General features: G+C 43.6%; 1 long non-coding RNA gene across 2 annotated transcripts; it reads right to left on the reverse strand.

Annotated features, from left to right (window-relative positions):
- Nucleotides 1-8,828: 8,828 nt before the first annotated feature.
- Nucleotides 8,829-11,217, reverse strand: LOC310689199. Of its 2 annotated transcripts, none has more exons than XR_014517395.1 (2): nt 11,103-11,217; nt 8,829-9,316 (listed from the first exon to the last, which is right to left on the reverse strand). It is a non-coding gene; the product is annotated as an uncharacterized lncRNA (long non-coding RNA). The 2 variants fall into 2 exon arrangements; XR_014517396.1 differs by lacking the exon at nt 11,103-11,217 and adding an exon at nt 9,949-10,034.
- Between the last annotated feature and the right edge of the window lie 17 nt (nt 11,218-11,234).

The following is an 11,234-nucleotide window of genomic DNA, read 5'->3' on the forward strand; positions in this document are numbered from 1 at the left end:
TCATATTGATGGCTAATCTTCTGAGACTAGAAAATGGATGAGTGGATGGGTGGAAGAATGGATAAATTGAAATGAAAGATAGTTTCATTTCATTCATAGCTGTGGCAAGAAATGTCAGCTGGAAAATCTATATCTATATCTATATTTAGATATTGGTACTGTTCAAGATGGTTATGATTTCCCTGGTTATCTCTGTATGTGTAGAGACAGATTTTACGTTAAGCTATATGGTGAAGGTTTTTTAAAACTCAGCAAGACACGTCATTTGCTTACAACAATGAGGTTGCTGCGTAAGTATATGCGTAAGTATATGAAGATGAATCATAAAACAGAGGTCACCCCATGTGGAGAATGCCACTTCTATAAGGAACTGATGCTGTACTGTAAGGTCAATTCATGAAATATTAAAAGTAATAATAAAAAGAAAACTCAGCGAGCTAACTTTTATTACTGTTTCCCACAACAATAACAGCAACATTATTTTACTTTCTTGTAAAAGATCAGGAAAGAAATACATTTTATAGGCTGGCAAGAAAGCAGAATGCATATTTTCATTCATTAATTTCAAAAAGAACAAAACACAAACAGTATAAGCATGAGAAATTAAAGAAGGATCAGTGACAATGATAAAAGGAGCTAGCACGTTTTTAATGGAATATGGTAATGAGCTATTGCAAAGAGTTGTTGAACAGAACACACCACAAAAACCAAGGAAGGGGCAAAATCTGTCCACCAGACTAGCATTTTATGAAACATTTCCTTGTTCATAGACATGTTGCTAGATACATAAAAGATTTGGGGTGCAGACCCATAGACCCAAATATGCACAAACACACATTTATAACTTAAATGCCAAAGAAAGTGAGAACCAATTAATTTCCCATCCAAATCACACAAGATAAATTCTTCATTTACTTTGTATCTTGTCCTAAATCAGTTCCTCTTTAATTCATTAGCCACAGTATTGGGAACTTCCATAGTGAACTATTACAATGCACTCTAAGATGACTTGGAAACTTCCAAAGGACTAAAATGCAGAACCAGATTCTTGGCTGGAGTTGCTTAGAACTCATATTATCACTGTTTTAAAGCTGTTGCACTGATTGACAGTTCGTTTTTGGACCCAATTCAAGGTGCTTTAGGTTTAAAGGCCTAAATGACGTTAGCCCTGAATATCTGAAAGAATGCCTCCTTCTCATCAGACCCTCTTGGGTGTTAAGATCAGCAAAGAGCACCCTCATGGTAATTTTATCACCCCCAATAGTTCAAAACGAAGGCCCGGGATAGGGCATTCTCTGTGGTGGCCCCTAAATTGTGGAATTCCCTCCCCACAAAGTCTGGCACCTTCATTATGTAGTTACCATTCTATGCTGAACTCATGTCTCTTTACCCTGGCCTTTGACACTTGAGATATAGATATTTTAAAACTTGCCCTAATCTTACAACTGTAATTTGCTTTAATTTGTTTTTAATATTGTGTTTTTAAATTGCTGCTAACTCACCCTGGGACTTTATGGTGAAGAGTGGGTAAGAAATTGAATGAATGAATGAATGAATGAATGAATGAATGAATGAATGGCTTAACCTCATTAATTTCCCAATAGATCCTGCTCCAAACCAATTCAATTCCCCTTTGATTACTTCCATTTATTAATCTCCAAGTAATCTGTAGTCACCTCAGTTTATTTTTCCAAATTGCTATCCTACCCAGTAACCCAGATCCTGCTCTCCAGTTAGAAAAAGATGTGGGGTTCATTCTCGTTCGCCCTAACAACACCTCTGACAGTGTGTATATGTCATAAAATGCGGGTCTGGAAGACCAATCCACACCCACCCCATTTCAACAAAACAATAACAAAGGAGATCTGAAGAGCATTTTGTCTTCAGAGAACCAAACTGACTGAGAGAACAATCCACTGGGAAAGTTTGCCTGTTGAAGCACTGGAATTGTCTAGAAATCGTGCAAGGAAAACCAAGAGCATCCGTTTGAATGGAACACCCCAGAGGACTGTGCCCATAATGAAGAGGAGCAAACTTTAAAACATCACAGGCCACTTTTTCAGGCCAAAACCAACCAACAAATAATTCAAAAGCCTTAATTCATATTGCCCAGCAAAATTTCCTGAAGTGCTTTAGGAATAGTAGAAGAGTACATTCACATAAATGTGCACCAATAGTACCCATCACTTTGCTTACTTTTTCAAAAACAAGAATAGTAGGAGCCTCTTTACTGAATCTTTAGAGATTCCAGAATAGGAGAAATCTGACCCTTCTTTCAAGGTCAAGAAAAGTAGGAACCACTGCACTTCCTATTTGAAGATCAAGAGTTGATTGAGATCTGTTGCCTTTTCTTTGGCCATCATTGGGAACTCACCATTTTTGTTTTTACTATACAATAAGCTATAAATTGGTGGTGGTGGTGTGTGTGTATACATGCATACATACACACAACAGAATCCAAAAACACAAACACATTTTTAATTAAAAGGCTTTTAGTTTTCTTAACTATAGTACTTCTTACAACAGAAATGTAGGCTGGAAGGTGTTTTGACAATAACAATATAGAATACACAAAAGTAGCCACAAAACAAGGACAAACACAGACCACTTAACACAGAGAATGTTTGCAGGTTAGCTGGCCTCTCCATGTTGCTCTGTCATTCTATTCCTTGCCTAAACAATTCTATATCTTTTCACAACCTCCCTCTATGGAGTAATTTAGTAAATATGTTCAAATTGATCTAATGAAAAGCTCACTGTGGAAACCCTTCATTTCTACCTCCCCCCTCATGTACTAAGGCCAGTGCCCACACCAACAATTTATTTAAAACAATATTTTGAACATAGTTCACACTGAAAGTTGGATGAACATAGATGAGAGATCTAGAGACTGCATGGACAGAGAACCCCAGGATGGTCACGTCAGCTGACTTTCCTGACTTCAGATTCAACCTTGTGGACTTACCTGGGAGTAAGCCCCACTGAACTCAGTGAGAGTCACTTCAATCAAACGGTATGGTTTCAAGTGACCCTGTGTATTCTTTCTAAGTCAATAGGACTTATTTTTGAGTATGCACACTTAGGATTAGGCTCCACCATGGTCCTGTACTTCAAACCTGTGTTGCTTGGCTGTGCCTTACTTTGGCCTCATTAAGAATATTTACCGGTACTTTAACTTGCTTTGGCATCATTAATAATATTTAAGATTGCTTGAAAGTCACCTCCCACAATCCTTTGCACCTCACATAGGCAGAAGAATATTAGAGTAGCATCCTCCCTACTAAGACTTGTAAATATTTTCAAAAGCTTTGGCATCATCAATAATATAGTGGTACCTCAGTTTTCGAACGTCTCCATTGATGAACATTTCAGTTTTTGAATGCCATAAACCTGGAAGTAAATGCTTCGGTTTTCAAACACATCTCGGAAGTCGAACAGGAAATGCAGCTTCCGCTGATTGCAAGATCCTGAGGCCTAGCTGTCAGCTTTTAAGTTTTTGGTTTTCAAATGTTTCAGAACTCAAACGGTCTTCTGGAACGGATTATGTTTGAAAACCGAGGTACCACTGTATTTAAGATTGCTTGAAAGTCACCTCCCACAGTCCTTTGCACCTCACATAGGCAGAAGAACGTTAGAGTAGCATCCTCCCTAATAAGACTGAAAATGTTTTGAAAAGCCACCAGACTTGTGGGCAAGGCTTTGAAATCCATTGAGGCAGACCAGTCTTCCACAGCGTTGATAACTGATGTCATTTCCAGAAGCACAACTTCAGTTTCACCAATGCAGAGAATGAGGTAATAGCTGTTCAGATTGTCTATATGCATTACAATTAAAAAAAAAAAAAAAAAGTGGTGAGGGAAGGCGGGAGAGAAAGTCCCATTAAGGCTTTGTGTATCTTTGAACACATTTTGTCCACCTTACTGCTGCCTGTTTGCTCAATGCCCCATTGTGGCTGGCTCTTGCCATACTCCATTGCCTCTGGCCGACATATTCCAGCGCACTCTCATCTGAAGGAAGACGTTTTTGATCAGGGCAAGGCGTGAACAACGGCAGGCAACAAAGAAGCACAGAGATCAAATAGGGCAGTAGCATGAAAGGGAGGAAGAAAGAGAGTTTGTGTGTCCATCGACTCAGATTGTCAGCCTGTGCCTCAATGTGCCTGCGCATTTCGTAGGTGGCGCGGCCTCCTGAGGCCTAGCTGGTGAGGAGTCTCCCATAGACACTCGCTGGCCACTGGGCCCCCCAATACTGGTCTGCATTCCAGCTGGTTCTCCTCTCTCCCAGCCACACACACACCCCTCTGACATAGAGAATCAGCCAGACGTGAACGTGAGAAAGCTTGGGCAGTCGAGTCTCTTCCACTGATTGCTGCTGCTTGTTGGCTTCTGATATGATAATCATCAAAAGAGGCGTGTGCGATGAGGGGCCTGCGAGGAGGCGCAAGCCGAGGAACGGGCCCATTTGTTTTCACTGACCTAGTTACATACAAATACGGGGCGGAGGGGAATCCGTCCAACAATATACTTAACGAAAGGTTGATCTATTTATCCCGCTCGCCCCAATGAGGCAGATCAAAGGGTGTTGGGACAATGCGCTCCTTCAGTCTCGGAGTTTACAAATTGTGCCAATTTAGCATCCATTCAGCGGAGTGAATCATCAATATAAGTTAACTCAAAATATTGTCACTGAAGATAAATGCCTGTTTGTGCGAAGACGGACGGTATACCCAGTCGATACACTGTATTTCTGCATGTGATGAATACTGTAGTTAGATGGAGCAAAGATTAGACCTGTAAGCTCAAAGCTCTAGAATAATTTATCCCTTTTATGAACTATACTCATTTTGCTCATCAAGCTCCCAAGTCCTTTTCCACACATTTTGATGGAGATGCCAAAATATTGTTGCACATCAATCTCTGAGCAGTGTGAGATACCAGGGGTTCCAGGCGTTTACCCAGGGTTCAATTTCCTTGGAATGAGGGACCGCAGAGACTGTGATGTCTTTAGGATATATGGTTTCTTTATACAGGTACATATATACAACCTGAGCTTACAACCTGAGGGGCTCACAGCATTAACACCCCAAGAAGGTCTTGCTTCCCTCATAGCCACTGCCTTGGATTTAAGCAGAAATCAGCCATGGCTCTCATTCTCTGGCTTCTTTCAGCAGCCTGCTTCTAAGCCCAGCTCTCTCACACATACATTCCTCTTTGGTTTGGTCCTTCTCACTACCAGACCTGCATTTAAAGCCATCACCAAGGAGCTGGCTTGGCTACTTCAACAATGGAATCCCTCAAACACACAACAGTATGTAATATGTATGGGAAACACCTCTCTGCTTTGTGAAGGGAAAGGAGGACTTCTGTGCTCGGCTTCTTCTTGCAGGTGATGCCATAGCAGGGGCAGCACCAGATACTGGCAGGACAGGCATTCTCCAGAGCCCCAAGACAGCCAAAGAGAGAATAACACAGTTTTGACAGTTTGTGCAGAGGATCCAGGAATATTGAATGCAACCTAAGAGACTTCTCAGTTTCCATGTCCCAGCTTAGGAAGGGCCACTGAGAGTGTCATGTCTGTGACTGAACCTCTGAAATTCCCTGCCCAGGGAAACTTGCCTTGCCATTTCCTCCATGGCCTCTGTCAAAGTAGTGCAAAGACCTTTCTCTTCAGGAAGGTTTTTTGGTCCTTAGAAACTGGATGGAGCCACCTGACTTTTATGGCTTTTCATACTTGACTCCCTGACTGCCCTGTCATATCTCCAGTGGTTAACTTTGTATAGTGGGCTGCTGTCAGTTTCTGCCTTTGCTTATTGTATTTTATACTGTCCTGGTTGTTAGCCACCTTGTACTTTTCAAAGGAAAGAAGGGCTCTAATTAATGAGCTTCCTGGAGCTCTGTGTGTATTCAAGTCTCCCAGTCTGATATTCAACATGGCACTTACATCAGGCAAACAATATAAAACCTCAGGCCTGGTCTTTACTAGAAGCCTGGTCTACTGTGTTTGGCTGATCAACACTCGCCACTTCTAGGGATATAGGAAGCTGCTTTATGCTGAGTCAGTCCAATATAGCACCAGTACATGCTCCTCAAATGTTACTGGACTACAACTCCCATCATCCCCAGCCAGGATGAGATGCTGGGAGATGTAGTCCAACAACATCTGAGGCCCCAAAGTTGAAGAATAGTGGTCTGTGCTGACTGGCAACACCTCTCCAGGGTTTCATAGAATCATAGGATGGTATAGTTGGAAGGGACCACAGGGGTTATCTAGTCCAACATAGCCAGTCAGATTATGGGAGTTGGAGTGCAGAGAACATCATGGGTTGACCATACTTGGTCTCTTCCCACTCCCTTGGGGAATTATGGGGGTTATGCATGATGTGTGTGTGTGTGTGTGTGTGTGTGTGTGTGTGTGTGTGTGTTTATTACATTTTATATCTCACATACCCCACCTCAAAGGAGCTCAAGCTGGTGTACATGGTTTTCCCCTCCTCAATTTATCCTCACAACAACCCTGTGAAGATGACCCAGAAACTACAACTAACCCAGAATACGGCAGCTAGACTGGTGACTGGGAGTGGCCGCCGGGACCATATGACACTGGTCCTAAAGGATCTTCATTGGCTCCCAGTGCGTTTCCGAGCACAATTCAAAGTGTTGGTGCTGACCTTTAAAGCCCTAAACGGCCTTGGCCCAGTATACCTGAAGGAGCATATCCACCCCCATCGTTCAGCCCTGACACTGAGATCCTCCTCCAAGGGCCTTCTTCTGGTTCCCTCACTGCAAAAGAGATGTTACAGGGAACCAGGCAGAGGGCCTTCTCAGTGGTGGCACCCACCCTGTGAAACGCCCTCCCTTCAGATGTCAAGGAAATAAATAACTATCTGACTTTACAAGACATCTGAAGGCAGTCCCGTATCAGGAATTTTAAATGTTTGATGTTTTATTATGTTCTGATATACAGTATGCTGTGAGCCCCCCAAATTATAAAATGGTGATGGTGATGGTGATGATGTAGGTTAGATTGAGAGATAGTGACTAGTCCAATGTCACCCAGTGAGCTTTATGGCTGAGTGGTCTCCCAGGTCATAGTCCAACACTCTGTTACACCACAAAGGTGTAACACGCATGATAGTATGTTCATATAATGGGGAGCTGCAATTTTATAGTTTTCCTGTTTTACAAGGACACTATCAGTACTAGCAGTATACAAATATGTATTCACAAAATTCTGTAACATGCTGAAGCCCCTTTTAAGTTTGCCTTTCCCAAAGCTAATTCATATTATGAATTCACATTATGAAGGATTTGATCAGGGTTCTGCACATCATAAAAATGCATGCTCAACTCCACATGGACCATCCATCCACCCGAACCCTAGCCCTTTAGCTCTGACCAAGACTTATTTTCAACCAGGACTCACTCAAAGGCTTTGGCCAAAGCCAGGTCTGCCCTTGAAAGTCACAGGGGCAGGAAGCAATAACCACAGCCATCTCCTTTTGCTCATCCCAAGGACTGGGTGCCTCTCCACATATGGAGATGTCATCAACCTCAGAGCCAATAAAACCACTGACAGACCTGTTGTCATATTCGTGTGTGTGTGTGTGTGTGTGTGTGTGTGTGTGTGTGTGTGTGTGTATTCTCATTCTCTCTCTCTCTCTCTCTCTCTCTCACACACACACACATTGCATTTGTATCCCACCTTTTTCTCCAAGGAGCTTAAAGTGGCACACATGGCTCTCTGCTTCTTCATTTAATCCCCACAACAGGTTAGGCTGAGAGGCAGCAACTGGCCCAAGGTGACCCAGTCAACTTCATGGTCAAGTGGGGATTGGAACCCTGGTCTACCCAGGTCCTAGTCTGACACTCTAACCCAGGGGTCTGCAACCTTTAAGACAAAAAGAGCCACTTGGACACGTTTCCGAAGAAAAACAACAACTGGGAGCCGCAAAACTCATCATTATAAAAATAACTTTTTTGTCACTTTTTAAATTATTTCTTTGTTTTACCCCTTAGAATTACTCCTCCTCATAGAAATAAACGTTAAATTAACAAGTTACCTTTTTTGGTGTGTGTGTTCTTCACTCCCCTTCAAAACAGTGACCAACGTACATGCCCCCTTTCAATGCAGTGACCAGCGTACATGCCCCTTACAATGTAGCGGGCGGGTGGGCGGGAAAGTGATGTTGGGACGGTGCGTGACTAACGCACGCACCGCCCCCATGCGACGTCACAGCCAGTACAGCGCCCACCACAGTGGGGAGTGTCGGGGCGCACAATGCGCCTCCTCCCCTCACTAGTATCCACCCTGGAGCCGCGGCAAAGGTGTAAAAGAGCCACATGTGGCTCCAGAGCCGTGGGTTGCAGACCCCTGCTCTAACCACTAGACCACACTGGCTCTTTAGAAAAAGCAGCCCATGTTAGTGGCCATGGTCCCTTCTTATGCTAATGGATCCCCACTTAACACAGCTGATTACATGGGCACCACTTTAAACAGGGAGTTAAAGGGGAATGAAGGAGAACCAAACCATGTTTACCTCTTAATATTTAGAATTTCAAAACAGCAGACATATTTCTTCTTTTTTTAAAAAAAAAAACACCATACAAAGAATAAGAACAAATAAAATTCATCAAAGCAACAGAAATAAACTGTGTTGAGATATTTTAAATATATGTGCATCATTTTGTGCATGGACATTATTTGTATATTCATTTCAGGTATTTATAGACTGGGTAAAATTTGGAATGTCTAAGGGGTGTACACAAAACGGCTTTTAAAAAACCTATATAAAGAATACGAACAAAATTCATAGCAGAAACAGAAATAACCTGCGTTGGGAGATTTAAATTTTTTAACTTCAATAATTTTGGGTATGGGCATATTTTGGAGAGTATTAATCACCGCTCCTGAATGATGAAGAAAAACAACGTAAATCTGAGGCTGAGCCTCATAGCAGTCAGGCTGAGTGAGGGGTGGGAGGCGGGTCGCTTTGTGCTGGGATTTAGCGAAGGTCGGCGATTTTCGCACCTAGGTGAGCTGTCATCTGGCTCTGGGCAATTCGCTTTCTCCTCTCGCATCTGTGCTGGACCAGCGGGGAACCTCGCTGGCGTGAAAGGGAGGAAAGCCTGCGGGAAGCGAGAAAGGCCTGACTCACTCACTCACACCACGCAGCGCAGCGCAGCGCAGCGGCCTGTCGTCTGCTGTCCATTCATTCATTCGCTCATTCATTCAGAATCGCAGAGAACACTTCTGACTCTCCCACCTGTTGCTTCTGAAGGACGAGTCTGGGCTCCCTCCCGAGCCATCCTAAGATTACCTGGGAGCAAAAATACCCATTGCTTAATTAGTATAAAACGATCGATTATCATTATTATTGCATTGCAACAGTTTTCTTGAATGGTGTTGAGGCAGACAAATAAAAAATTGAATTTCTCTGAATTTACTCTTCGAAGGTGGCATGCCTCTCAATGCCAGTTGCTGGGGAATCACCAGAGGGGAGACACTTCTTGAACCCAACTCCTGCTTACGGGCTTCCCATGGGCATCTGGGGGGCTAGATGGGCCACTGGCACGGGCGTAGCCAAGGGGGGGCAGGGGGGCAGCTGCTCCCCGCCATCAAGTAAAACAATAGAAATATTCAACTAACTGACCAATCACGTCAGTTCCGCCCCCCAGTCCTGGCTATGCCCATGGCCACTGGGCTCCTTTTATGTACTGTACTCACAAAAATGCACGACCAAGAAGGCTCCTCTGAGTTCAGCTGGGCTTACTCGCAGGCCAGGTACAGGTGGCCTCAGGATTGCAGCCTGAGCCTCATTGAGGGCATTGTGGGCGCGGGGGGCGCGTATACACGCCTAGAATTGCTCTAGGTACGCTGCGTTGTAGCCATCCCTTGAAACCTAAACACCTCCCCCCCCCCTCAGGTGAACATGAAAGAAAGAGCTCATACGCCTCTTGTTTCCAGTGGGACGTTAATGCCCTTTAGAATGAAATCACATTGATTGTGTAGACGACGCGCGAAATAATTTGTAGAGGTTAGAATGTTCGCGCACTTGGCACTTACAACAGCCCTGTAAGGTAAGCCGGCATTCTGACGTCCACGCGGCTCGCATCCAAACCACCGCACCCGTTCCAGGCTGAGGCTGGGATGCGCACTGGTGCGGTCCACAGCTCACTCTCTTAACTGTACATCTACTGAATCATTTACCTCTCCAACCCTTGTCTTGCTTCAGAAAGTCCAGGGCGGTAACTTCTACAGAGGGGGAAGACTCGTGTATTTGTTCATTTATTAAAATCATAATATAATAGGATCACAACACAGGAAAGGCAGCCTAGCAATGTATGATCGCACTGGAGTATACGAAATCCGGCCTCCAAGAACGCCACGATCAAGGTTACACTATATATATATATCATATATATATATATATATATAAAATCAAGCCACCCCAGAATTAAAACAGTCCGGCTTGCCCACCAGAAACCAAAGGAGGTTCCTCCGGTAATGATGCTGATGGTGTTATTGCGTCGTTTTTCGAATATGCTCGAGCTCCGGTTTTGGCGGATCTTAGAATTTAGAAGCGCGTAAATGGAAATATAGTAATAAAAGAATAGTTTTCTCCAAATATACGTTCCTCTTCTTCTCAGCGTCTTGAGCGTCCTTCCTTGTAAGTAAAAACCCTCTGAAATTAGCAGGGATCCCCTTCCAAGGAAAACGTCTTTGGGCTGGTGCTGCCAGAATAGCATATATATCTATATTCTATATATACATATAGGCAGAAAAATGACTCCAAGGAGCATATATGTAACCAGAGAACAGCTCCTCCATTGGGCTGTCAGCCTGACACTTGAAGAAGCGTCTGTGTAACCTAAAACGACCAGATACCAAAAGTATCTTTAAGATACCATTCCAATGTATCCGGGTGATCGCTCGAGAATTTGTCTCCTTGCTCTTCCAAGCTGCTAGAGCGCATTTTTGGGTTCTCAGAGTGCAAGTTTAACCCAAAGTCTGGCCTTCCTCCCCCCGTTCCCCGCTCTCGGTTTCCCCCAGTTTAAAAGGTCCCGTTCAGATCCTCGTTTTGTCTCCACTGAGCCCTTTAATACCTTCTCTTTTGTGCGGAGAGTTTCCCTTACTAACTTTTCTCAAGTTCGGTTTTTTCAGTGCTTCCAACCTCTCCTTTCTTGCAACAACTGTTTTGGCCTTTCATGGAGCGTTTTGTTTTGTTTTTTTGGTGG

This window comes from Podarcis liolepis (assembly GCF_965112155.1).
Source record: "Podarcis liolepis genome assembly, chromosome: 1".
Lineage (NCBI taxonomy): Eukaryota > Metazoa > Chordata > Lepidosauria > Squamata > Lacertidae > Podarcis > Podarcis liolepis.